The sequence below is a fragment of the Protopterus annectens genome, chromosome 9.part0, assembly GCF_019279795.1.
Source record: "Protopterus annectens isolate FY-2018-M chromosome 9.part0, PAN1.0, whole genome shotgun sequence".
In the NCBI taxonomy this organism is placed as follows: Eukaryota; Metazoa; Chordata; order Ceratodontiformes; family Protopteridae; genus Protopterus; species Protopterus annectens.
Window position 1 is genome coordinate 788,491,793 of NC_056743.1, and position 27,679 is coordinate 788,519,471.

The window sequence follows — 27,679 nt, forward strand, 5'->3', positions numbered from 1 at the left end:
ATTCTATGTATTTGAGATGACAGATCAGTTCATTTGGCTTAGATAAAACATCTGCAAGATTTAAAGTTAGACAATATAACAGCAGCAGAGTGATCAAGAAAAAGGTTATCACAAATGACTATAAAAGGTATGCATATTTATACATTTTTTCACTGAAATGGGGAGGCCCTGAAAAGAATGCAAAAGTCTTGCACATTTATTGTATGCATTTCCTAGGAATATGATTTTCCATTTTCTTTACATATTTTAAAAGCATCAATTGGTGTTATACATGCATTCTGTAAAATAATTTTTGAGGTGATAGAAATGTTGGTGTGTTATACTAATTACCACCTTGTAACTATGACTCTCGCCTTTCTTGTTCCACAGTCAGTACTTTCTTTTTATACTGGTCAAGTCCCTCACCCCATTCAATAAAAGAAATATCAATTTGACATGCATCACTGGTTTCAAAACTAAACCGCAAGATTCACAGCTAGAAAGCAAGCAATAGTGTAGGCAGAATGATGTTTCTGCTTAAGGATGCAACAGGAAGAGTGATAATACACTTTTCTTTCAAAGTCTACTAAAGGCCTTGGTAAAGTACAGTTGTGTACACTTACCATAAATGTAGATGTTAGAGTGTATTCACTGTTGCAGTCATTACATTAGGGTAATCTGCTGGCAGGTTGCCCTCAGTCGGCCTGAATATCAAAGTCTTGGGTCCTGCGTCGGTTGCTGTCTCTTCTTCCATGACGTCAGGTCGTCAGGGGTATAAAACAGGCAGCAGACGCCATTTTCTTTAGTTTTTCTTGCCCCAGATGTCAGGTGCCCCCCAAATAGGGAGCAAAAAAAAAAATATATATATATATATATATATATATATATATATATATATATATAAAACTATATATATAACTATATATATAACTATATATATATATATACACATGTAATTGTAACAACATAAACTTTATCTTCATCTAAAAGCAAATACACCACAAAGGCTGTAGAATATAGTGAAGGAAAGAGAAGCTCTAGAATAAAGGGAGATGGCGAGTGGGTAACCCAGACTGCAACAGTGAATACACTCGAACATCTACATTTATGGTAAGTGTACACAACTGTACTATGTTCTTCGTGTTTCACTGTTGCAGTCATTATATTTGGGTAGAATCCCAAATCTATGGATGGGAGGCTGGAACTAAATAGCATTAGGAGTGGCTAAAAGGCCCTGCAGAACTGCAGTGGCAAAGCCTGCCCTGAACTTAGAGAAGAGAGGCAAATGATAACGCTTTATAAAAGTACGAACAGAGCTCCAAGTAGCAGCTTCTAGAATATCTTTGATTGGCACCCCTCTGAGAAAAACTGCTGAGGTAGATGCAGCCCTGGTGGAATGTGACCCGATTCCCTTGGGCACCGGTTTACCAAGATGCAAATAGCATAAACTAATGCAGTGGCTTATCCACTTTGAAACAGCCTGCTTTGAAATAACCTTTCCCTCTGATCCTGCAGCAAATGCCACCAGTAGCACTCCGACTTTCTTAGAGATTTGGTTCTGTTTAAGTAGAATCTTAGTTGTCTGTGTACGTCCAAGGAATGCAGAATCCACTTCCCCTTGTTCTGCGGATTTGGGTAAAAAGTTGGCAGGTGAATAGTTTGATTAAGAGCAACACAACCACCTTAAGCATAAAGGAAGAATTGGTCCTGAGGGACACCCTGTCTGGGTAAAATTTAATAAAAGCAGGGCCGGCCTTAGCTGAAATGGCACCCTAGGTGAAGTAGTGCTGTGGCGCCCCTTAAGCCCCACCCACACCATTCTCAAGTAATGCCCCTATGTGAGCCACGCCCATATGTAGGTCACTCCCACAAAAGCCACTCCAGTCTGTCTCCCTTCACCATGTTGGTGAACTAACACTGGCTACTCATTTCTTACTTCTCTGGTCAACTACGGCTAATTAGTGCTAGTTTGTCTCTACTGTACTCAAGATTGCACCCCTCCAAAAAAATTCACAATTTTTCCTACCAAGATGTAGCAACCCAGCCGAAATGAGTTCTACATGGCATCATTCCATATGGCCCTATTCTAAGCTTGTAAGGGGGATACTAGCTATAGCTGTCAAAGCAATAACCTAGGCATTCCAACAGGTCTAGGTGCAATCTCAGACCTCAATCACGTGCATTTTAAAGCAACAATAAAGGCTCTGTACAACAACTTCAGAAGAACAAACAATAATTCTTTAAAAATCAAACTTTACATTATATCTCCCCTCCACTCCAACTTCCTTGATCTTGTTCCATGCCGTATTGAATGCTTTTGGGGACTCCCCTCTAAATCACCCATTCCATGCATCAACAACCCTATGAAAATGTACTACTGGAGATCCAAGTAGTAGTTAATCCCTAGAATCTGCTACTTGTGCTTTCTTTCTCCTGCCTCTATCCTAACTGTACAGAATGACCCTATGCACATCTACCTAATGTGATTTTATGCAAGAATACTATGCACCCCTATCTGGTCTCAAATGGGAAGAGGTTAGATCCTCTGTTGAGCACCTCATTACATGGTTTCTAGTACTACATGCTGCACTAGTCATCATCTGTTCCAGGGACCTGCAAAGTGAAAGCACTATTTCTTGGCTTTTCTTTAACCTAGGGATCTTCAGTTCTCTCTGAACATCCTCTATGCTGGTGTATTTCCAGTCCCTCCCATTCTTCCCTGTCACCCTCCAAGCATAGTAATCTCCCTGAAAACTAAAAAGTATTCATTCAGTACCTCTGCTTTTTCCCAGTCTTTGTTGACCTCTGTCCCATTTCTGCAAAACTTCAACAGATCTGTCCCTCTTTCCTGCCTCCTATGTATCTAGAAAGTCTTTGCTTCACTTGATGATCCCTTGTGATGGCTCCATTTCAATGCAAGCCTTCTCTCACCAACTTTATTGCCATTTTGTAGCCGCCTGCACCTCCATGTCCACTTCTTCACACCTCTTGTAAGCCCTAACATTTGCACGGATTCTGAGCCTTGTAGTTCTATACAAGCCACAAAGGCCTTTTCTTTTGTCCCCCTCCCCTCTTCTTCCTCATATGCATGTCCATAAGCCTGTGTACTGAATCTCTATCCTGTTTCCATAGTTGTTTATCCACTCGATTTACTCCCTAGGTTACAACAATGGCCTAGAGGCACTGGGCTCTGATGAACAAATGAAGACCATCCAAAGATGAAGTCAAAATGTCAGTTTGTCAGTGCACAATAACACCAGAAAGAAATTAATGGCAATCACTCTTGCAAAGACTTCAGTGTTGAACCAAAACAAACAGTTGGTCTCACCTCAAACCACTACAGCAAGAAACAGGTAAAATTCTCCAACAACTAGAAGGGAACAAAATATGCTTACTAGACTCCCAAGCTTCAAATCATGCAATTTCTAGACATCTTCATGCAGACTGTTAAACAACTTCATGATTATATAATACACATACTGGACACTGCAAGGACTTGCATGTCTAGAAGATCCACACAGAATTTATACATTTGTGTGACTTTCTTAAAACTGCAATGACTACAAATGCAAAAAAGAAATGAAAACCAGAATATATATATCACTTACTTATTTAATCTTAGCACAGAAGCACAAGAAAAAAGAAACAAAATATATTTACTTTAACTGTCAAACTATTAATCACACCTGTAAAAGCTTAAAGCATAAATTCATATGTTGCCATGTTGTACAGCCTACAAACACCAACAATTTCCAAAGACTAGACTCTATAAAGATATTGAATAGTTTTGAGTTTACAATGCATCACGCACTCTAACTGCAGTGCCAATCACAGCGTAAAATACTGTCTGGCCAAAAAAAAAAAAAATGTTCCGAGCTATGCAAACACTATTTTAGGGGGGAAATGTACGCCAATTAAGTATTTAATTTTCATTAGCAAGGGAAATGAGCGGTGTTCCCGACAGCTATGCTATCGAGTATTTGTACTGTTACCAGTGCTTTTCACTATAGCAGTGGAATGGATTCAGTGGGGGAGGGTGCAACTGTTGATAGTCTAGCTAGCCTCTCGACGGTGAAATAAAAAAAAAATGTTGTTGTTGTTGTTCGGCTTTTCCCGGTTAGGAATCGTCACAGCAGAACTCCGCTCAATAAATTGCTCCCTTTTGAGACTGGGGAGGGCGCAATGGTAGTCTCTAGGGTGGCGGTGAAATTAAAAAAAAAAGATATGTTGTTGTCTGTTCGGCAGCATCAAGTATCTCAACAAATAATTTCAGCCAGGAGATTTAGGCTAGAGCCGGACCAGTGAGTGCCACGATGCTTATGCCCAGTCCTTAACATTATAAAACACAGAAGTTCACAGTTACAAATCCAAACGATTCAGTGCAATACTGAAATTAATGCAAACGTGATCAGGGGAAAAAATCACTGAGAGATCTTGGTTTCTTTAAAGCCTTTTCAGAGACTTCTGCGTCTTCGTAAACTGAAGATAAGGTTCCTCGAACTTTAGGTTTCTGTTTTGCGGTTGAGGTTAGGAATTTGGGTTTTTTAGGTTTCTTAAAGCCAGCTGCCAAATCATGAATGACACCATCATCTGCCATCACTCCAAGCAAGGTGGATGTGGTGGACAGCAGGAAAGAACTTGTAACCTTGGAACCCAGTTTTGGTAACATATTTTCACTAATTTTAAGAGAGTTTGGATCGCCCAGTTCACGACGGACGTTTAGGGAGGCTTTCTTTGTTAGGTATTGGTAAGGCTTTTTCCCACTATGATCGCGGATGTTAATTTTTGCGTTGTAATACCCCACCAGTCTGAATATTACGTTTTTGTGGCCATGTATCGAGGCAATATGGAGTGGGGTGTAACCACCGTAAGATCGTATGTTCACATCAGAACTCCGGTCCGTGAATTGCACCCTTTTGAGGCCGGCTTGTACGGTGCCCTAGGCGGTCGCCTAGTTCGCCTATGCCTAAGGCCGGCCGTGAATAAAAGGCTCCACAACCATGAGGGCCTGTAGTTCTGAAACCCTTCTTGCTGAAGTGATTACCAGAAGGAAAGCGGCTTTCCAAGATAAAAACTTTATATCTGCAGTAGCTGCTGGTTCAAATGGAGGCAGGGTGATCTTTTCCAACACAAAATTGAGGTCCCATGCAGGAATTGGTAATCTTTTGGGAGGCCTTACATTTTTGGCCCCTCTAAGATACTGTTTCAGCAGAGGATGAGAAAAGATGGGAGGCTCTGTGTTGTAATGAGCCGAGATGGCAGAGGCATGGATTTTTACTGATGAAAAAGATAGTCCCTTGTCAAGCACCTCAGTCAAGTATTGTAAAATTTGAGGAATATTTGGCTTTGCTGGGTCAGTCCCTTGTGCTTGGTTCCAAGCACAGAATCTCTTCCATTTATCAGCATAAGATTTTCTAGTACTAGGCCTTCTGGCTTCCAAAATGACATCCATCACAGATTTACTGAAAGGTGGTGTTTGAATAATTACATGATCAGCCATGCTGCCAGGATCAGAGTTTGGAGTTGATTGTGCAGAATTTGATTGTTCTGCTGAGACAGTAGATGAGGTATTTGAGGCAAGTACCAAGGAGGGAGTTAAGACATATTCCTTAGAATTGGGTACTAGTATTGGCGGGGCCAGTCCAGGGCAATTAGGATAATTTTTGTTTTTTCCTGTCTGACCTTTAGTAGGACCTTGGGAAGAAGAGGCAGAGGAGGAAAACCGTACACTGATAGGTTTTTCCAACTGAAGGTTAGGACATCCACTTTCCATGCTTGTCTGTGAGAGGTCCTTGTACAGAATTTGTCCAGCTGATAATTCTGGGGAGAGGCAAATAGATCTACATCAGGGCTCCCCCATTTCTCTGTTATCATGTTGAAGACTTGGGGATCCAGTTTCCACTTGTGAGGGTCCATAAGATTTCTGCTTAGGACGTCTGCCAGAGTATTTTGTTTTCCTGGCAGGAATTGAGCTTGAAGATGTACTTGGTAAGTCAGGGCTGTGTCCCACAATGCCATAGCTAGTCTGCAAAGGGGGTAGGAATGTGTGCCCCCCTGCTTGTTTACCTACCACATAACCGTGGTGTTGTCCGTCTTTATCAGTAGTTGTCCTGGATGAAGTAAGTCCTTGAAGGCTGTCAGAGCATTCTGAACAGCTAATGTCTCTTTCTGGTTGATATGCAGATGCATTTGTTTTGGGCCCTATATGTCCTGAATGCATCTCCCAACCAGGTGGGACCCCAAGCATAGTCTGATGCATCTGTAGTTACGGTTTGGTTGTCAGTGGGTAGAGTGAAAGACTGTCCCATGTTCTGGTGACATGTCTCTGCCCACCAAAGAAACTCCTGTTGTAGGCAGGGAATGAGAGGAATCATCATTTCCAGACTGTGACAATGGTGACTCCAGAAACCTTTTAGGTACCACTGTAGATTCCTCATATGCAGTCTTGCATATGGAATTAGTAGAATGCAGGATGCCATGAACCCCAAAGCCTGCAGAATTTGTCTTGCAGATAACTGGGTTTTTGTTGCCATCTGTTTGAAGTAAATAGTCAGTTGCCTTTGTTTGTCTAGCGTAAGGTATGCCATCTGGGCAGTTACATTCAAGCTTGCACCCAGGAATGTAATCTTTTGAGAGGGTACCAGTTGTGATTTATTTTCGTTTATTGTGTACCCTAGGCACGTTAGAAGCCTTTTTACAAATGCCAGATGTTGAAGAAGAATGTCCTTGTTTTCTGCTTGAATGAGACAGTCGTCAAAGTATGGATAGATTTGTATGCTTCTTTGTCTGCAAAATGCAATTACTGGTGCCAGGCACTTTGTAAAGACCCTGGGCACAGTAAATAAGCCAAAGGGCAGTGCAGAGAATTGGTAATGCATAAAACCAGCCTTGAAGCAGAGGTATCTTCTGCACAATTCCCTTATTGGGATATAGAGGTATGCCTCAAGTCTAGATCACTAGCCAAGCATTCTTGCCCAGCATGGGCAGAAGCTGTTGCAAAGTCAGCATTTTGAATTTTGGGATGTCCAGAAAAGTGTTCAAAATCGATAAATCCAATATTGGGTGCCAGGCATTGTCTTTTCTGGGTACCAAGAACAGTCTTGAGTAAAACCCTTGCCCTTTTTCTAGTTCTGGTACTGGCTGAATAGCCCCCATATCCATGAGGGACGTAACTTGTTTCTGTGCCGCTGCCCATTGATTTTGTGGCAGATCTGGACAACCATTTGGAATTGGCAAGGTATGGAAATGAAATCTGTATCCCTGGGATACTGTGTTTAATACCCACTTGTCCCGGGTTATTAACCTGCCAATTTTGAGCATGAAGTGCTAGTTTTCCCTCTAAGGGAGCTGCCAAAAGATAAGTGCTTGGTGATGGCAGAGGGAAGTCATTGAGACTGCTTACTGTAGGGTTGTGCTTTGTTTCCTCCAGATTTAGAGGAGGAGGCACCCAATTGCTTTGACCTGTAGGAACCCTGTGATTGGTATCTAGAGCCTTTTGAGCACCTGGATTTTCCCCGTGAGGCTCTGTCGGGCACAGGAAAGGACCAGTTTTTTATAGGCCAGTGTCTACTGAATCTTGGTGGCTGCACTTGTAAGAAGTCTTTTACAGTTTGCATAGACTTAGCTTTGTCTTCCATTTTCTTTAAAACCTCTTCTGCCATATTACCAAACAGAGTATCTTGTTGTAAAGGTGCATCCAACAATTTAGCTTTAACATGATCAGGCAGATTTTGCTCTTTGAGCCAGGCATGCCTTCTAATCACAGATCCAGTAACTGTGGCCCTGCAGGAGGCCTCCAAGGAATCAAAACCACATTGCAAAGTATGCTTTCCAACCTGTTCTGCTGCATGCAATAATTCCTGTAATTCTTTATTTTCTGCACATTCAGAAATCAACATAATTTTCTGTTCCAATAATCCCATAACATGGTGTTGATATTTAAGCATATGAAACTGGCAGTTTAAGGCCCTAATTGCAAAGGTTGCAGAAGTATAAACCTTCTTTCCCCATCTATCCAGCGCCCTGGAATCTCCATCAGAGGGGGTAGGATTCTTAGCTGTTGAGGCCTTTACACCTTTGGGACCCTGTGAGATAGTTTCTGGGTCAGCATCAGGATTTTTTAATAAAAATTTGTGGGAGTCAGGAACCCTGTAATATCTGTCTGGCTTGCTAGGAGCCGGAGGTAGGAATTTGGAGCCATGCTTGATTCTGAAAACACATCATCAACGATGTCTAATACAGGAGGTATGGCCAAAGGCCTATGCTGAGGGAGAAGGAAATCCCCAAGCCTCTTTTTTTGATTCTGAGAAATCTTGACTCTCCCAATGAAAATGTTCCCTCAAAGTATGCTAGGTTTCACCAAAAGAATAATCTTCAGGAGGAGATGCAGATGGGATGAATTCCTCTGCATCTGAATTCTCATAGGGTGGTATAGAAAATTCCTTATCAGAAGAGGAATCAGAAGAAAGAGAAACCTGATCTGAAGATTCATAATCAGTGTTTTGCCTAGCCCTTTTATCGGGGGGGGGGGGGGGTTGGGAACTCCTGATCAAGGTAATTAAGTCTTCAGTCATTTTGATCATCTGTTTCTTGGGCATAGAGGCCTGAGCATGTGGCTCATGCATCGTTTTTTTAGCCTTAGAAGTTGCTTTTGTCTTTGTTTTTGAAGCTGGCATCAGTTTTATATAGAAATGCTGAGGCCTGAAAACACCATCAGAAGCCGATGCCTGCTCAACGGCTCCAGACCATCCGAGGGACAGACATCCGCGGGTATGAATCTCATGGCATGCCAGACTCTACATGGGTCTCAGTAGAGGCCTGCGACTTGAAAGTAGCGGGTATCAGGGGCTGCAAAAGCGCCTCACTGTGTACCGGCGACTGGCTTAGGAGAAGCTTTGTCGTCGGTTTTGGACCTCAACGGTCTGTCTCTGTCCTTGTCCTTTCCTTTGCGTTTTTTGAGAACTCCGGTAGTCTGATTGCTATCCAACGACATTTCAGAGTAGTTAAATCTGTTTCCAAAATATTTTGAAGCAAAGATATACCGACGCTTAATAGTGCATTGGTTAAATCTAGCACAAAACTGACAGCAAGGCACATTATGATCTGGGCCTAGGAGAGGAATACAGTACAAATGGAAATCCTTATGAGGTATTTGCTTCCCACAAGTAATGTAATTATTAACTTTTACTGACAGCGGTATGGAGCAAGAAAAATTTTCCCCGACGAGGTACTTAGTTTTAATTGAAGACATTGGTTCTGAAACTCGAATGCGAAAATTTCAGGAGTTGGCCGACCGGCACTTGCGAACTGCTTCTGCTTCGGGCACTGCACGGCAAGAAAGACTGGAGAAAATGGCGTCAGCTGCCTGTTTTATACCCCCTGACGACCTGACGTCATGGAAGAAGAGACAGCAACCGATGCAGGACCCAAGACTTTGATCTTCAGGCCGACTGAGGGCAACCTGCCAGCAGATTACCCTAATGTAATGACTGCAACTGTGAAACACCAAGAACATCCTCCAGGCAGGAAACTAGCCATCAGCAAGATGATCTACTCTCCCCTTGTACACCCTTCTTATCTAGTCTTACTAGTCAAAGCTAAACTAGTGAGGGCTGCCTTATGTAATTCTTAAACCAGTACGAGTTTTGCAATTATTTTCAGAACAGACTACTCCCACAATCATTGAGTACTTTTTGATATTTTCAAAGTCTGCCACCTTCATCTTCAAACCATACTCATTCTTAAAGCAACCCTCCTTGTCTGAAAGATTTTTCTGTCTTCTTCATATTCTACAATGTCTGAATGCATCTCTCTCCCAATCGCATTCCAATTTTACCTTTGTAAACCCTATCCCCCCAAAAAACAACACATTAGTTGTTAGATTTTTGCCCTGCTGATGATGAGCTCTGCAGAACAGTGCATAGGACATAATACAAAGCATCTCTCCAGTTGTTTGTGCTTGCATGTTACTTTTTTCCTGTGGTGATTCATCTCGCTACTTTTCCTACTTTCTTTCCCCTAATATTACTGTACAATATCATCTCAAGTCCTTCGCAGTTTCACAGTACTCAGTACACCTATACTATATTCCTTCTTAGGAGCATAAAAATCTGCATTTTTATACTGCATTTTATTCCTTTCTTAACCATGTGATGATCAGGCGTCAGCTTTATTCTTTCATTTTCTCTCTCTCTCTCTCTCTACAAGAATCTTTACCCTACTGCTAACTCTTCTTTAATTTGCAAAAAAAAAAATACAACTTCCCCTCTAGCTGTTTTGCAATTCAGCAAATGAACACGGATAGAAGACAGACTCTGGAGTAATGAATGATATAGTCAACACAGGCTAGTTGCTAAAGGTAGTGTATCTATATTACTAATGCATGCTTCTCTACATTCACACTTTTCAAAAGAGACATCAACAGTTCTAAAGCAAATACCCAATGAACTGTGGCAACATATTTTTTATTAGAAGTTATCATAGCAATACTGAGAAGCATGTGCTGCAAAGCGAAAACTATTCTCTTAAAGAACTGGATTGACCACTTCAACAGTTGCTGTAAACATTTCCATCAAGACAAATGGCTGTAGGGCAGAACTATGCAAACTACAGCGTATCTTTCCTGCAGGTTACTTTCTACATAAAAAATATACATCTAGGTATGGTTTTTATTCGGCATCGCCTAGATAACATGCAGAGAAAGGAATATAAAAAGAGCGACATTATAGTGACAGCAGATAGACTTTCTCTCACAAGGCACTGCCAGTCAAAGGAAACATGTATTCAGTCTACTTCAGTTTCTGAACAACTAAGTTCCTATAAAGCTTATTTTTAAATAAAATAATGCTTGTACTGTACAGTAATTGGACAAGAGCAGGGTGACACAACCATGGGAGTTCAAGCCTCTCACTGTGCCATCAACCAGTTTACTGCAGTGTTGACCATTTTCAAGATGATTGTGTCCTTATTTTAGATAAGGAACACATTGAAAATATGAATAAAGAGGATGAATTTACTGGGGTGTAAACAAATAAAGAAAAACTATAATTATGCATGTTGCACTAAAAACATAATGAACTTGAATGAGGTGATGAACCTGACTGTATAGAAAATGAATGAGATACACGTGGATGATTCTAGCGAGCAGAAAAATGAAATGCCTATGGGTGAAAGAAAATAAAAAGGCCATAAATAAAAACCTTTTACAGGAGCATACAACATGACTTTTTTCTTTTATTACCAATATCATGAAAGATTTTGAGGTGCTCAGCAGTTTTAAAAAGGATATGCAAACTTTTACCAATATATGTCTAATGCAGGATACACGTTTTTCATAAACACTAGAAAATGGAAAAGGTTAGAACCTTTCTGAAAGTGGACGAAATATGGTAGTGCTGGTGGTGAAGTGGGGTGTTCTAGAGTAGGTTATGCTACATGGAAAAAAAAAAAAAAAAAAAAAAAGAGGAGTTAGGCCTTCAATGGATAAAATCAGGGTAAATTTTCAAGGTAAATTTTTCTTTTTGGCTTCATGGCACAGCGGGAGAGAGACCGGATTGCAACTTAGATGACTTAAGACAGATTAGTGTTCTTGACATTGGAGAAAGCATAGTGGATGGTGGACAAATGATGGGCTAAATCTGCTTACATCTCACACTGCTGGAGGGATAATGAGAGAAGTATGTATTCTCCATTTGTGTTCTTCAGTGAATACAAGGAAACTAAAGTGGCATTTGCCTGGGGGAGCAGAAAATCTATAGGATATCACCACTCATGAAGTGACAGTTCCATGTAATGCTCACTAGACACCCACCCCCAGAGGCATTGCTGGATATGCAAGGGAAAATAAAATAAAAACTTGAATCCGCTAAGCTGATGACAACACAGTTCCTGGTATTGTCAATCATCATATTTGAAAGAATGAATGAGCCATAGAATCACATTGCTGGGGGGAGGAAATGAATGGGTCAGTAGAATGTCCTTGAGAGAGCCTTGATGGTCAGAGGGGGAATTTTTACCATTTTTAATTTTTCATGACAATTTTCTCCCATAACAGGAATACATTTATTTATAGGAAGGGTAATATTAAGGACAATACATTGCTACAATCCTGATAACAAACAAAGCATGAAATAAAGGAAAAGATTTGGCCACATTAAAACATTCAAAGTAGGAGAAGGTAATGTGGTGAGATTCAACAGTAATAAGTATGGAAGGAAACAAATGAAAGTGAAGGCGATTGGAATACGCAAACATTGAGTAAATAACTAAAGAAAATTAATTACAAGTTTTAAATAGTAGTAAGACAACAGCACAAGCAAGTACAGTTGTGTACACTAACCATAAATGTAGATATTCAAGTGTATTCACTGTTGCAGTCCTTACATTTGGGTAATCTGCTGGCAGGTTGCCCTCAGTCAGCCTGATTAACAAAGTCTTGGGTACTGAGTCAGTTGCTGTCCCTTCTTCCGTGACGTCAGGTCATCAGGGGTATAAAACATGCAGCCAATGCCATTACATTAGTTTTTCTTGCCCTTTATGTCAGGTGTCCCCCAAATGGGGAGCAAATAAAATTAAAAACACAAAAATATACTTCCAATCCCAAAAGCAAATACACCAAAAGAGCTATTAAGCATAGTGAAAGAAAGTAGAGGCATAGCCAGAGAAAAATAGGGGGCTGGAGGGAGGGTAACCAGGACTGCAACAGTGAATACACTCGAACATCTACATTTATGGTAAGGGTACACAACTGTACTATGTTCTTCGTGATTCACTGTTGCAGTCATTACATTTAGGTAGATTGTTATAGCTATGGTTGGGTGGAGGGAATTCTACAGCATTAGGGACAGCTGTAAGGCCCTGCAGGACAGCAGTGGCAAAGCCTGCTCTGGATTTATAGAAGAGGTAAATGGTAATGTTTGGTGAACGTATGAACTGAGCTCCAGGTAGCAGCTGCTAGAATGTCCCAAGGCTGCAGAAGTAGAAGCAACCCTGGTGAAATGGGATCTGATCCCCTGGGGGATAGTTTTTCCATGGTGCATATAGCAGAAACAAATACAATGGCTTATCCGTTTGGAAATGGTTTGCTTTGAAATAGCCTTTCCCTCTGCCCCTGCAACAAATGCCACCAGAAGTTCAGATTTTCTTTGAGATTTTGTCCTGTTTAAGTAAAATCTAAGTTGTCTGTGTACATCCAATGAATGCAGAATCCACTCCCCCTTGTTCTGTGGATTGGGAAAGAAAGTTGGTAAATGAATGGTCTGATTAAAAGCCACACTGGATACCACCTTAGGCATGAAGGATGGACTGGTCCTGAGAGAAACCCTGACCGCATGAAAAATGATGAAAGGCTCCACAGCCATAAGAGCCTGTAATTCAGAAATCCTTCTAGCTGAAGTGACTGCTAAAAGGAAAGTTGTTTTCCAGGAGAGAAATTTTAAGTCTGCAGTAGCAGCTGGCTCGAAAGGAGGGAGAGTGAGCTTTTCCAATACAAAATTGAGGTCCCAGGCAGGCGTTGGAGCTCTTCTGGGTGGTCTTAAGTTTTTGTCCCCTCTGAAATAATGCTTTAGCAGAGGATGAGAGAAGAGGGGAGGTTCTGTGTTGTAATGAGCTGAAATGGGTGAGGCATGGATGTTTATGGAAGAAAAGGACATGCCCTTGTGAAGCATCTCAGTTAAGTATTGTAAAACCTGAGGAATGTTGGGCACTGCTGTGTTTATCCCTTGAGACCGATTCCAGGCACAGAATCTTTTCCATTTCTCAGCATAAGATTTTCTAGTACTAGGCCTTCTCGCCTCCAAAATGACATCCATCACAGGTTTGCTGAGGGATGCTAAGGGTGAACTTCGGTGATTAGCCAAGCTGCAAGATTCAAAGTTTGGAGCTGAGTGTGCAGAATTTGGTTGTTCTGCTGAGACAGTAAGTAAGGTGTCAGAGGCAGGTGCCACGGTGGAAGGTATGACACACTGCGCAGGAGTGGGTGCCAGTGTTGGCGAGGCCAGTCTGGAGCAATCAAAATCATTTTTGGTTTGTCCCGTTTGACTTTTAGTAGAACTTTGGAGAGCAGAGGCAGAGGGGGAAAAGCATAGACCGATAAGTTTTTCCAGATGAAGGATAGAGCATCCACTTTCCAGGCTTTTTTGTGATGAGTTCTTGTGCAAAATTTGTCCAACTGATAGTTCTGGGGTGAGGCAAAAATTTATGTCTGGGCTCCCCCCCATTTGCGTGTCAACATGTTGAAAATCCGTGGTTCCACGTTTTCATTCGTGTGGGTCCATGAGATTTCTGCTTAGTTCGTCTGCCAGAGTATTCAGCTTTCCTGGCAGGAATTGAGCTTGTAGTCGTACTTGATAGGTCAAGGGCGTGTTCCACAATGCCATAGCTAGTCTGCAAAGGGGGTAGGAGTGTGTACCCCCCTGCTTGTTTATGTATCACATAACAGTGGTGTTGCCTGTCTTTATCATTAATTGTCCTGGATGAAGGTAGTCCTTGAAGGCTGTCAGTGCATTCAGTACAGCTAGCATTTCTTTTTGATTGATATGAAGGTGCATTTGATTTGGGCTCCATTTACCCTGAATTCACTTCCCCACCAGATGTACCCCCCCAAGCATAGTCTGATGCATCTGTAGTTAGGGTTTGGGCAGCAGGGGGTGGTGTGAATGGCAGTTCCTTGTTTTGGTGGCAGGCCTCTGCCCACCATAGGAACTCTAGTTGCAGGCAAGGTATGATAGGAATCATTGTTTCCAGGCTGTGACAATGCTGACTCCATAGACTTTTAAGTACCACTGACGTTTCCTCATATGCAGTCTTGCATATGGAATTAGAAGAATGCAAGAGGCCATGAATCCCAAGGCTTGCGGTATTTGCCTTGCAGAAAGCAGAGTTTTTGTGGCCACCTGTTTGAAGTAAGTCACCAAATTAATTTGCTTCTCTGGCGTAAGGAAAGTGATCTGGGCAGTTGTATTCAAGCTTGCACCCAGGAATGTAATTTTTTTTAGAGGGTACCAGTTGTGATTTCTTTTAGTTTATGGTGTACCCTAGACAAGTTAGAACCCTTTTTACAAACGTAAGATGGTTTAGAAGAGTGTCCTTGTTTTCTGCCTGAATTAGACAATCGTCCAGGTATGGATACATTTGAATATTTCTTTGCCTGCAAAATGCAATTACTGGAGCCAGGCACTTTGTAAAGACCCTGGGCGCAGTAGATAAGCCAAAGGGCAGTGCAGAGAACTGGTAATGCAAGTAGCCTGCTTTGAAGCAGAGGTATCTTCTGCAAGATTCCCTGATTGGGATATGCAGGTAAGCCTCTTAAATCTAGAGTTGCCAACCAGGCATCTTTGCTTAGCATAGGAAGTAACTGGTGAATAAGTCAGAATCTTGAATTTTGGAATGTCCAGAAAGGTGTTTAGAGTACATAAATCCAGAATGCGAAGCCATGATTTGTCTTTTCTGGGTACCAGGAAAAGTCTTGAATAGAAACCTTGTCCCTTTTCCTCTTCTGGTACTGGTTGAATAGCCCCCATGCTCATGAGGGAAAGTACTTGTTCCTGGGCTTCTGCCCACTGATTTGGGGGCAGGTCTGTCCATCCGTTCAGAATTGGCAATGTGTGGAAAAGAAATCTGTATCCCTGGGATACTATATTTAAAACCCATTTGTCCTGGGTTATAAGTTGCCAGTTTCTTGCATGAAGAGTCAGTTTCCCCCCCAAAGGGGCAGCTAAAAGGTAGGTGCTTGGTAAGTGTAAAGGGAAGTCATTGAGACTGCTTACCATAGGGAAGTGTCTTGTTGTTTCCAGATTTGGAAGAGGAGGCACCCCATTGTTTTGTTCTGAAAGTCCCTTATGACTGAAGCCTGGAGCCTTTGGAATGTCTGGGTTTGACTAGAGTGGCTCTCGAATGAACTGGAAAGGACGAGTTCTTAGTAGGCCAGTGCCTACTAAATCTTGGAGGTTGCACTTGTAAGAAATCTTTCACAGTTTGCATAGATTTAGCTTTGTCTTCCATCTTTTTTAAAACTTCTTCAGTCTTATTACCAAAGAGATGGTCCTGTTGTAAAGGAGCATCCAACATTTTTGCTTTAACATGATCAGGCAGATTTTGCTCTTTGAGCCAAGCATGCCTTCTTAGCACAGACCCAGTTACAGCAGCCCTGCAACAGGCCTCCAAAGAATCAAAACCACATTGCAAAGTATGTTTTCCAACTTGTTCAGCTGAATGCAATAAATCCTATAAATCTTTGTTTTCCACACAGTCAGAAATTATCATTTTTTGTTTAAGCAGTCCCATGACATGCTGTTGATATTTAAGCATATGAAATTGACAGTTTAAAGCCCTGATCGCCAAGGTTGTTGAAGTGTAAACCTTCTTACGCCATCTATCCGGCGCCCTGGAATCTCCATCAGAAGGGGTAGGATTTTTAGCAGTAGAAGCCTTAACGCCCTTGAGATCCTGAGAAATGGTTTCGGGATCTGAAACAGGATTTTTGAAAAGGAATTTGTGGGAGTCAGGAACCCTGTAGTATCTGTCTGGCTTATAAGGAGCTGGGGGCAGAGAATCAGGAGCAATACTAGATTATGAAAAATCATCATCAACAATGTCTAGAACAGGAGGTATAGCCAAAGGCCTATGCTGAGAAGAAGAAGAAAATCCCAAAGTCTCTTTTTAGATTCAGAGAAATCCTGACTTTCCCATTGGGAATGTTCCCTTAAGGTATGTAAAGTTTCCCCAAAAGAAAAATCCTCAGGGGAAGAAGCAGAAGGAATGGAATCTTCAGCATCAGAGCCCTCATAAGTAGGTATAGACAATTCCTGTTCATTAGAAGAGTCAGAAGAAATAGAATCCTGTTCAGAAGATTCATATTCAATCTCTTGCCTAGGCCTCTTAGAAGGGGGGGAGGGTTGGCCACCCCTGATCAGAGTAATTAAATCTTCAGCCATTTTGATAATTTGTCTTTTAGGCATAGGGGCCTGCACATATGGCCCAGGCATCATTTTTTAGGCATAGGTCGAGATTTTGGCCTTAGTTTTGAAGATGGCATCGGTCTAATAAACAAATCTGTAAGCCTGAAAACACCCTCAGAAGCTGGTGCCTGCACAGTGGCTCCGGACCTATCCAAGGGAGACATCCACGGGTTTCATATTTGAAGCATCTTGTGGCTGAATGGGCCTCAGTAGAGGCCTGCAAATCAGAAGTAGCGGGTATCAGGGGCTACGAGAGCGCCTCACTGAGTACGGCGAACTGGCAACTGGCTTAGGAGAAGCGTCATCTGCAGTTTTGGACCTCAACAGCCTGTGTCTCTTTTTCTTTGCGTTTTTTTAGGTATTCCGGTAGTTGGACTGTTAACTGACGACATTTCTGGATAATTAAAGCGTGAGCCAAAATATTTAGAAGCAAAAATGTACCAACGTTTGATTAAATAAAGCACAAAACCAACAGCAAGGTACGTTGTGGTCAGGGCCTAGGCAAGGAATACAGTACAAATGAAAATCCTTATGAGGTATTTGCTTCCCACATGTAATGCAATTATTAACTTTTACTGACATCGGTAAGGAGCAAGAAAAAGTTTCCCCAACGGGGTACTTAGCTTTTTAGTTGAAGACTTCAGAACTAAAACTCGAAAATGAAAATTTCAGGAGTTGGCCGACTGGCACTGCTTCTGCTTTGGCACCGCACAGCAAGAGAGACTGATGTAATGGTGTCGGGTGCATGTTTTATACCCCTGACGACCTGATGTCATGGAAGAATGGACAGCAACCGACGCAGGACCCAAGACTTTGTTAATCAGGCCGACTGAGGGCAACCTGCCAGCAGATTACCCAAATGTAAAGATTGCAACAGTGAAACATGAAGAACATCAGACTTTTTAATCATTAACAAAATAATGATGAAACAGAGACAAAATTAGAATTTGTGATGCCTGAGAATAAATAGGACAGTTTTCTGATTCAGAACATAATACATATAGGAGGTGCACTTAAGCTTTGTAAAACCTGCACCAATGGAATTAAATACATTTTGCAGATTAAACAAGTACTTTCTCAGTGGTATGGAAAGCTGTGCAAACTTGTGTCATTTTCCATTAAATAAACAGTACAAGAAAGATCCAGCCATCCACAGTGTAATATCTTAAATCTCCAGTAGTATGTTATGGGACAAGATCAGCTTATTAAAATATATATTAATTTCAGTTTATTAATGATGCTACAATATGATTGTTAAAAAGCAAATATAATTTGTTTGCAGGGCTGGGTAAAAAATACAGCTTCATAAGCCAGAATTATTGCTGTGTCTTAACTGCATTTTTTTAATATGTAACAAGAAAAAGAAATAAGTGCTGCATGAAGTCAAAGCATGTTAGTTACTGCAAAAAGGAATTGGTTAGCCTGACTCCTCCAGGCTAGGAGTGCGTTGTTGCTAGGAAAGGTTTGAAACAGCCAAGGTCAGAAACAAGACCCCCTTGAAAACAGGTGTGTCATGTGCAGGAAGGTGTTCACATGAAGTCCAAGGTGAAAATCACAAGGGATGAGGACATTTGCAAAGTTTTGTATTAGTCAGAGTCATTGTAATGTAATAAAACTGCATGATCAGTTTTGATAAGAAAAATGTATAAAAGATGTAGTTTGTCTCTTTTCAGAGAGACTGAGTTACCAACTGCTATGAAGATAGTCTCCCAGTGTTGTAAGAATAAAATTTCTCTTTGCACATCCTGAAGTGTTGTTCTTGACTGAAGGCATACAAGGTTCATAGGTATGTACTAGGCCAACAGCCCTGGTGCCTATATAAGCCTAGCCCAAGAAGATTCCCTGGCATCATGCTTTCCAACGTTAGTTCCCAGTGCCCCTTATCGAGCAAGGCCACTGAAGTGAACTTTCTATTGCCCATCCACTCAACATTTATCTTGAAGAGGGCCAGTGAAGTGCTCTGCTTGATGTGGATGGGAAGTGTGTTCCAGAGTATGGGGAGTCTCTGGGTTAGGAACCTGTCTCTCCAGCATGTTCTGTTTATTGTAATGAGGTTGAGGTCCCTGGAGCATGTGGCAAGGAGGGATTAGGATTTCTTTAGATGTAGTATATCTAACAGCTCTGGGTCAGATATGGCTTTGTAGGTCAAGTAGAGATCACCTCCAAGCAAGCAATACGAGACAGAGTATAGCTAGAGCTTTTTTGAATCTGCCCATATAGGGCATGTATTTAAAGCATAAGATCCTCTTAGTGAGGTATTTTTGTGTCCTTTCCAGTTGTTGTAGGTGTCTAGTGAGGTATACGCCAAATGGGGCACTGTATTCTATAATAGGTATAATGAGGGATGAGTAGAGAAGGATTATGACTGCTTTCTTTCTGGAGGAAAAACCTTTTGTAATGAGATGTACCACAAAGAAGGACTTTCTGACCACAGTGGTAATGTGGTTATCAAAAGAGAGGGGCTGTCAACCTGTGTCCCCAGATCTCTTATCACACCTTCGGTGCTTAGTAGACTGATGTGGTAGCTCATGGGTATTGAGTTTTTCCCAAAGGGAATGACAATGCACTTTTTGGCATTGAGCTTTAGGCCATGGCTTTGGCAGCAATCATTGGTCTCAGTGAGACTTTTTAGTAGAATGTGTAAATCAGTTGGTGAATCAATAATGTCTCCTAGTTTGCAATCACTGGTGAACTTGGTCAGCCATAGTCCATTTGTATTGGCTTGAACTTTAGAGAAGTAGATGCCAAACAGGAGAGGACTTAGGACTGATCCCTGTGGGACTCCACTTGTAACTGGTCAGCAGTCAGATTTGGAGTCCACTACTTTGACAGTGTGGGTTCTATCAGTGAGCCAGTTGGAAACCCATCTTATGACATAGGGGTTTATTCCTAGTTTAGTGAGTCTAAGATTCCTGAGTGAGGGATGGTGTCAAAGGCCTTGGCAAAAATCGAGGTAGGCTGTGTGAACTACCTTGCCTTCATCCACAGCTTTGGTGACGGACTTTAAGTTATCTATCAGGTTGAGCAGGCATGGTCTACCTTTCACAAACCCAAATTGTGTGGGGTCCAGAGTTTGGAGATTCCCTGTGTCCCTATTTATAAGGTCAGTGATGATGTGTTCCATAGCCTTACATATCAGACTCTTAAGGCTAATAGGGCAGAAGCTCCCAGGGTCAGTTGTCACCCCCCCATTTGTGGAGTGGGATGACCACAGCAGTGTGCCATTCTGAAGGGACAAAGCCTGAAGTGAGGCTGTGATTGAACAGGGCACTCGGGTGTGTTGCCAGTTCATTTTGTAATTCATGTAGAACACAGCCAGGGATACTATCAGGTCCCATGGAAGCTGTATTCTTGGCTTTGGACAGTGTGTTTTTTACCTGTGCAGCCATGATATTAGGGACTTGGTACTGTGATTGGCCCTTTAGGGGGGCGAAAGGGGGGGGGGGAGAGTTCACACCGAACCTGTCGGCCAATATATTGGCAATATCAGTTGGCTCGGTACACATGTTGCCATTGTGCTGTAGCTCAGAGCAGATCTGAGTATTGCCCTGTAAATTCTTGTCATAACTATAGAATGCCTTGTGGTTGTCCTTAGTATCTGCAGCAATTTTGTTTTTGTAGCTAGCTTTAGAGAATTTGATGAGGGATCTCAGTTTTTTAGTGAGGTTAGCAAGGGAGTTCTTCCAGTCTTGTGCCTTCTGCAACAGTTTCTTCCTTCTGTTGCAGAGCCTGTTTATGGCAGAGGTCCACCAGACTGTCTTTCTTTTTTTTTTTTTTTTTTTTTTTTTGGAGGAGAGCGTCTTTTCCATTTGGTATGGCCCGTTTTATGCACTTGTGTATGTGCTCATACAGTGCATTGGTGTACGATTCAGCAATCATGCACCTATTTTCCTTTTGCATGGGCAATGTGAATTTTGCCACCTCTGTATTTAGAAGCCCAAAATTGGCTTTGGAGACGTTTTTCATGGTGGTTTCCTTTATGGGGGTGAGGGTGGGATGTGGATATCCATGGTTATTAGCTTGTGGTCAGATCTTACCAGGGAAAAGTCGATTTCTGGTGTAGAGTAATGGCCGCCCATGTCAGTAATGACCAGGTCAAGGAGGTTTCTTCCCCTGGTGGAGGTAAGAATGAGTTAGTCCAGGGCAGTGGAATTAATGAATTCCAGAAAATGTTGAGCAAGTGTGTTGGTACACAAGTAATTTTCCCAGTTAATGGAGGGGTAGTTGAAGTCTCCCAGTAAAAGGGTATTGGGTTGTACCTTAATATTTTCCAGTGTGTTTAGGAATGTGGAGTGGGAGTCTTGGGACATGGTGGGAGAATCTATAGCAGGCTACAACCTGGATTGAAGTTTTACCCAGTGTTAGTTGTACTTGAAGTATTTCAGATGCATGATGTTGGGCTACTAGTCTGGAGGTGTGCATATCCTTTATGAATATGGAGACACTACCACCTTTAGGGCTTTGGTCTAGGTTTAGGGGCTGAAAGGTGTGGTACAAATTATATCCTGGTAGTGCTGGGATGCTCTCTGGAGCCTTGAACCAGGTCTCTGTTACTGCACAGATGTCGATGTTCTCCATTTTAAGGAGTGCTTTGAGCAAGTGCATTTTGAGATTCAGACTTCTAGCACTGAGTAGCATAACTCTCAGATTACGTTTGCCTGTATCTGTTATGGTGGTAATTTTGTCTTCAGGACATTGGCTAAAAAAGGCAGTATAGGGGTGGCAAGAGCCTTGAACAGTATCCGGAATCCCAGGGGTGACAGGTGCAGACCATCTCTGGCAAAGCATCAAGGTCTGTTGATCATGTCACCCCAGGTAGACACATACTGGATCCCCTTAGAATGACACCAGAAACTTAGCTAATTGTTGAAGTCAATCATTTTCTGCTTGTACTGTGTTATCATTCTGGGTGACAGTAGGATGCTACTCAGGGCTAGGGTCATACCTGTCTGGGCTACATGATCCGAGAGCCCCTCCAAGTATCTTTTCATGTAGTCCAGGGAGGTACGTCTCAGGTCATTCACACCAACATGCACAATGACAGAGTCATATTTGCACCTGTTGTGGAGTGACCTAAGTGCGTGCACTATGTGGTGGATCCTGGAGCCCGATAGGCAGCTGACTGTAACCTTCTCCTTATTCAACCTAGGAAGTGGGACATCAGTGTGGCTTACTACTGATGTGCCTTACTATTGAGTCGCCTATGACTAGTGTATCTGGTAAGCTGTTTTTTTTTTTTTTTTTAGGGGCTCCGAGTGGCACACTGTTTATGTGAGCTATGGGTCTCATAGTTTGCGTTGGGATGTGATGGTTGCTTGTGTTTCTGCTGCTGATGTCTCTGTTTGGGCAGATTTTTATTGAGAGCCTCTGTGAAAGTGGGTGTGTTTAGTGATACTATGCGAGGGTCATGGTGGTGTATGTTCTGGAGGGCTGTGTGTTCCATGTGGTGTGGTGCAGGTGTTAACCTTCTCTTCCTGACTGGCTACTCCAGTCTTGGCTGGAGAGTGCTTGGCTTCCAATTTGGCAATATAAGTACATCTCTCACAAGTCGTAGTGTTGGGAGGTAAGAGCAGAAGGTTGTCTGTGTACATGAGACAGTGATACATTTTCTCATGATGCCAAAGTTCACCAGGTTAACAGGAGAAAGCACATGGAACTGTTCTTTAGAAATGCCTGGATAGGTGCTCAATTTATTAAGTACTGAAGTGGTTTTGAACTTTCCTATATGGAAAATTCTTAATGTTATTTACTTATGACTAACAATTTGGTGCCGTGACTCAGATCTAAACTTTGGTATTGCTGCAGGGCAGTTCTGGAATAGGGCCTAGCATAGATTTTCTGTGAATTCCACACTGCTTTGTATGGAATAGTGAGAGACTCAGATGTGCAGCTATTCAGGGTGTGCAAACATACTAGCCTTGGCAGGGAAATTGTTTTATAAGGGAAAGGGATGATTTGTGTTTTTTCTTTTTTCTCTTTTTTAGACAATTTTAGCAAAATGTAGAATAAGTGCATGACTGTATTTGTAAAATAAGTGCATGACTGTGTTTTTGTTTGACTGTGTTTTTGTTTGACAGAGTTATTTGTATGGTATACAAGTAATAGTGGGAGGACCCCACAGCAAATGAGAATAGTAAATATATGTGCACATACAGTAAAGGACAAACTAACACAAGGAGGCACCTTGTGTTGAGGGAGGTACCCATAGGATTGAAAGGTAATTAGTATGAGAGATCTTTTATTCTATCAATGTATGAATGTATGACAGAAATAAAAGAAAAAGTTAGTTACAAGTTCATGAGCCCATCACATAATTGGGATGTAGACTGGAAATTGTTAAAACAAATTCATGAGCCCATTGCATGACTGGGACATAAACTATATACTGTTAAAACAAATTCACGAGCCACCGCAGGATAGGACATAGAGGTATGTGTTGTTAAAATAAATTGGTGAGCCCAAAGCACGCTGGGACTTAAAAGAGTGATTGCATGGAAGTACCCTTAGATGGTCCAAAAGAGAGGTCAGTTTTGGACACAGTACCTATCTGCCCCATTATCCTGACCACAATGCTAGAGCTGTAACTTTTGAGCTTGCGCCGGAATAAAAGCAAGGTGGTGCTGTGGGAAAAGGCTGATCAAAACCTCTCTGTTGCTGCACATCAACAGAATTCCACACACCATACAGGGAGGAAAGGGTAGGATTACTACAGTTATTTTCTGTCTTCAGAACTGCCAGAATCCATGAGTTGTAAGGAAAGCCTAACATTTTTATTATTACTTATTTATAAAATAAGAAAAATGGAAGCAAAGATAAGCAAGCAGGATCAAATCCCTGAAAAGGGGACACCTGCATATTTTATGTATTTTAACTATAGGAAAGAAAGTTGTAAATATCTGGATGATTGGTTTCAGCTTACTAAGAATTGTTCTGGTGGGGTATTTCCATTAAATGGAACTTATGAAAAGACTAAATTGATGACACTGAAAGGTATTTTGAAAGAAAAGCAAAGTAAGTGGGGAACAAATGACAGCATTTTATTCTTCACACAGTGAAGCACTTAAAAGGGAAAATGAGTCAGCATTAAGAGGGTTGCAGGATGTTAATAAGAAATTGTTGCAACAAGTAAAAAAGGAGGTTAAAAAAGGCAGTACAGACCAGTAATAAGGGATCCCTTTATCCTGTCTTAGCAGGTTTGGAACAAACTGAGGATGGCCAAAAAGCAGAATGATAATTCTCCCTCCAGTAGCTACTTCACCCCCACCCCCATATGTGCCAGTATGGGTACCTCCTGTACAAGACTCTGTTGTTTCTCATATCCCTACTTTTTACTTACGGTCCACTATCCATTGGACACCCAGTTTGCGTGATACTGGTACATCTCAGACTTGTTCCCCTGTTCAATCTTCATATTCTGAACAGGCATCTGCAGTCAAGGGGGGTTCTTTCTATCCTTCTCCGATAGCTTCTACTTCACCAACAGGGGCATTAATATTTGACACTCCTGTATCTCACCATACATGCTCACATGACAGGGTACAACAGGGGATTACAACCTCTGGAGGGAATCTTTTGACACCTCTCAGGGAAATTTTGGGGGCTAATAACAGGCAACTTTTTCATTGACCTTGGACCCCTGTTGATTTGCACACTATGTCTAAAAACTTTCCAAATATTAGAGAAGATCCATTAAAATTCAAAGAATAATTAAAAAAGTGCAGTTTTGTACACTTACCATAAATGTAGATGTTTGAGTGTATTCACTGTTGCAGTCATCACTTGTGAGTTATCCCTGCTGGGTAACCCTCGGACGGCCCAAATACGAGAGTAGAGAGTATCCCTCCTGCATCGGATGTAGGTCACCAGGTGCTGACATCAGGTTGTCAGGGGTATAAAGCATGGCAGCTGGCACCATTACATCAGTTTTTCCTGCCCCAACCTATAGGAGCCCTGACCAGAAGGCTTGAGGAAGGCCACACTGGGGATGTCCACAGGTATAAATTGGCATGAAGGAAACAGAGAAAGAAATAGAGAGGGAAGGAAGGAGGGAAAACAGGACTGCAACAGTGAATACACTTGAGCATCTACATTTATGGTAAGTGTACACAACAGTACTATGTTCTTCATGTTTCACTGTTGCAGTCATCACTTGTGGAAACATTCCCAAAGCTGAAAGTAGGGTGGACGGCAGGAAGGAAAGGAATAGAAGAACAGACTTGCACTGCTCTAAGTGGAAACCAGCATGCCCTGCAGGACTGCTGAGGCAAAGCCTGTCTGGGATTTGCAGTAAAGAGGTAATTGGTAGTGTTTGGTGAAGATGTGAACAGAAGTCCAAGTGGCAGCTTCTAGGATGTCCTTGGTATGAATGCCCCTGAGGAAAGCAGTGGAAGTAGATGCTGCCCTAGTGGAATGGCTTTGGAAAGGCTTGGGAGGTATTTCTCCATGGAAGTGGTAGCAGAATTTGATACAGTGGGATATCCATTTTGAAATGGTCTGCTTGGAAATAGGTTTCCCCTCTGCCCCTGGGGTGAAGCTGACCAGCAGCTGGTCAGTCTGAGAGACTTGGTCCTATACAGATAGTATCCAAGTTGTCTGTGTACATCCAGTGAATGAAGGATCCTTCCCCCTATTTTGAGGGTTAGGAAAGAAGGTGGGAAGATGATAGCCTGATTAAGTGTCACATCAGATACCACCTTGGGCATAAAGGAAGGGTTAGTTACAAGAGACACCCTGTCTGCATGGAAGACAATGAAGGGTTCAATGGACATGAGGGCCTGCAGCTCAGAAACCCTCCTGGCTGAGGTTATGGCCAGAAGGAAGGCAGTTTTCCAAGAGAAGTGTTTCAGTTCTGCTGAAGCAGATGGTAAAATTGACCTTGCCCCCTTTTGAACTAAGACATAGTTCAGGTCCCACACAGGGGTGGTGGCCTTCTGGGTGGTCTGATGTGTGATACCCCTCTAAGGAACTGTTTTACTTGGGGGTGGGAGAACAAAGTTTGCTCTGTAGGGGAATGGGCAGAGATAGCTGAGGCATGAAGTTTGATGGAAGACTACGATGATCCTTTCTGCAAGTCAAAAAACAAACCACAATCCAAAAATCAGCCTTGGTTGCAACAAGATGAAGAAAGATAAAAAATGTCAATTAAGCAACTAAGTAGTGCTTACAGAAAGAACTTTAATTTAACAAATAAAAATAAATCAGATACATCCAGTGAATCAAGCGCTTTCTTCTCCAACCATTTAGAGACTTTGTCTTGATAAAGTCTCCAAATGGTTGGAGACAAAAGCGCTTGATTCACTGGATGTATCTGATTTATTTTTATTTGTTAAATTAAAGTTCTTTCTGTAAGCACTTCTTAGTTGCTTATTTGAAATGTTTTTATCTTTCTTCATCTTGTTGCAACAGAGGCCGATTTTTGGATTATGATCCTTTTTGTACTAGCTCCACTAGGTAGTCTAGAATCAAAGTGAGGGTGGCAAGGAAGCTGCTTGTACCCTTAGTATGGTACCAGGCATTAAAAAACTTTTCTATTGTGCAGAGTAGGATTTCCTGGTGCTGGGCCTCCTGGCCTCCTTAATGATATCCAGGACCAGCTTGCTCAGTGGTGGCCTGGTATCCACATCTGGGGTATAAGCCATGTGGACAGGCTGAGAGTTTGCAGACTGGGATGCAATACTGACCCTTTTTCTTGGGTTAGTAGTCCTTCTGTGAGAGGCAAGTTCCTGGGTGGCTCCTTGGTCAGGCTGAATACCAAGGGGTACCAATGCTGTCTGGGACAATTCGGAGCAATGAGTATAGCTCTTGGCCCTTCCTCCCTGATCTTTAGCAGTACCCTTGGGATAATTAGCAAGGGGGGGAAGGCATTGACAAACAGGTTGTCCCAGTGGAAGGAGAGCGTATCCACCTTCCAGGCTCCAAGGTGGAACTCCCTGGTGCAGAACTGGTCCAACTGTCTGTCTATGGATGTGAAGAGGTCTACCTCTGGGGTCCCCCATATTTGGTTGATGTTGAGGAAGGTCTCCCTCCAAAGCTGCCATTCATAGGGGTCCAGGACACTTCTGTTGAGGTGGTCTGCTAGGGTGTTGTGCTCCCCTGGGATGTACTGGGCTAGCAGATGTAGGCCCATCATACAGGCAGTCTGCCAGAGTAACATGGCTAGATGACAAAAGAGGTAGGAGTGCCCCCCCCTGCTTGTTGATGTACCACATTGACTGTGGTATTGTCTGTTTTGATGAGGAGCACCCCTGGTTTTAGGTGGCTCTTGGAAGGCTGTGATAGCCCTGAGCACTACCATCATTTCCTTCAGGTTGATGTGGAGGTCTAGGTCCCCGAGATCCCAGGTGCCTTGGGTGCATGTCTCCTAAGTGGGCCCCCCCAGGGCATATCTGACCCATCCATGGTGATGGTCTGGCCATGGGGATGAATGAGAATGGTATGCCCTTGTTCAGGGTACAGACTTCTGCCCACCATAGAAGTTCCTCCCTTAAGCAGGGAATCAGAGGTAGCTGTCGCTCCAGTGATAGAGTGTTGGCATCATAGGTTTTTAGGTACCATTGAAGTTTTTTCATATGTAGTCTGGCTAAGGGCACCAACAGGATGTCATGTACCTCAGAGCTTGCAGGAACTTCCTTGCTGTGAGGTGTGTCCTGTGAGCTAACTGGGTGAAGTAGGGGTAGAAAACTGTTTTTCTGGAGAGAGGAAGGCTCTTTGGGTGGATGTGTCCAGGAGAACTCCCAAGAAGGTGA

At 42.3% G+C, this 27,679-nt stretch overlaps 1 protein-coding gene across 3 annotated transcripts in view; it reads right to left on the minus strand.

Annotated features, from left to right (window-relative positions):
- Nucleotides 1–27,679, minus strand: part of LOC122811527 (transmembrane gamma-carboxyglutamic acid protein 2-like) — a 1,149,160-nt gene that overhangs the window by 1,037,534 nt on the left and 83,947 nt on the right. The window lies entirely within an intron of this gene.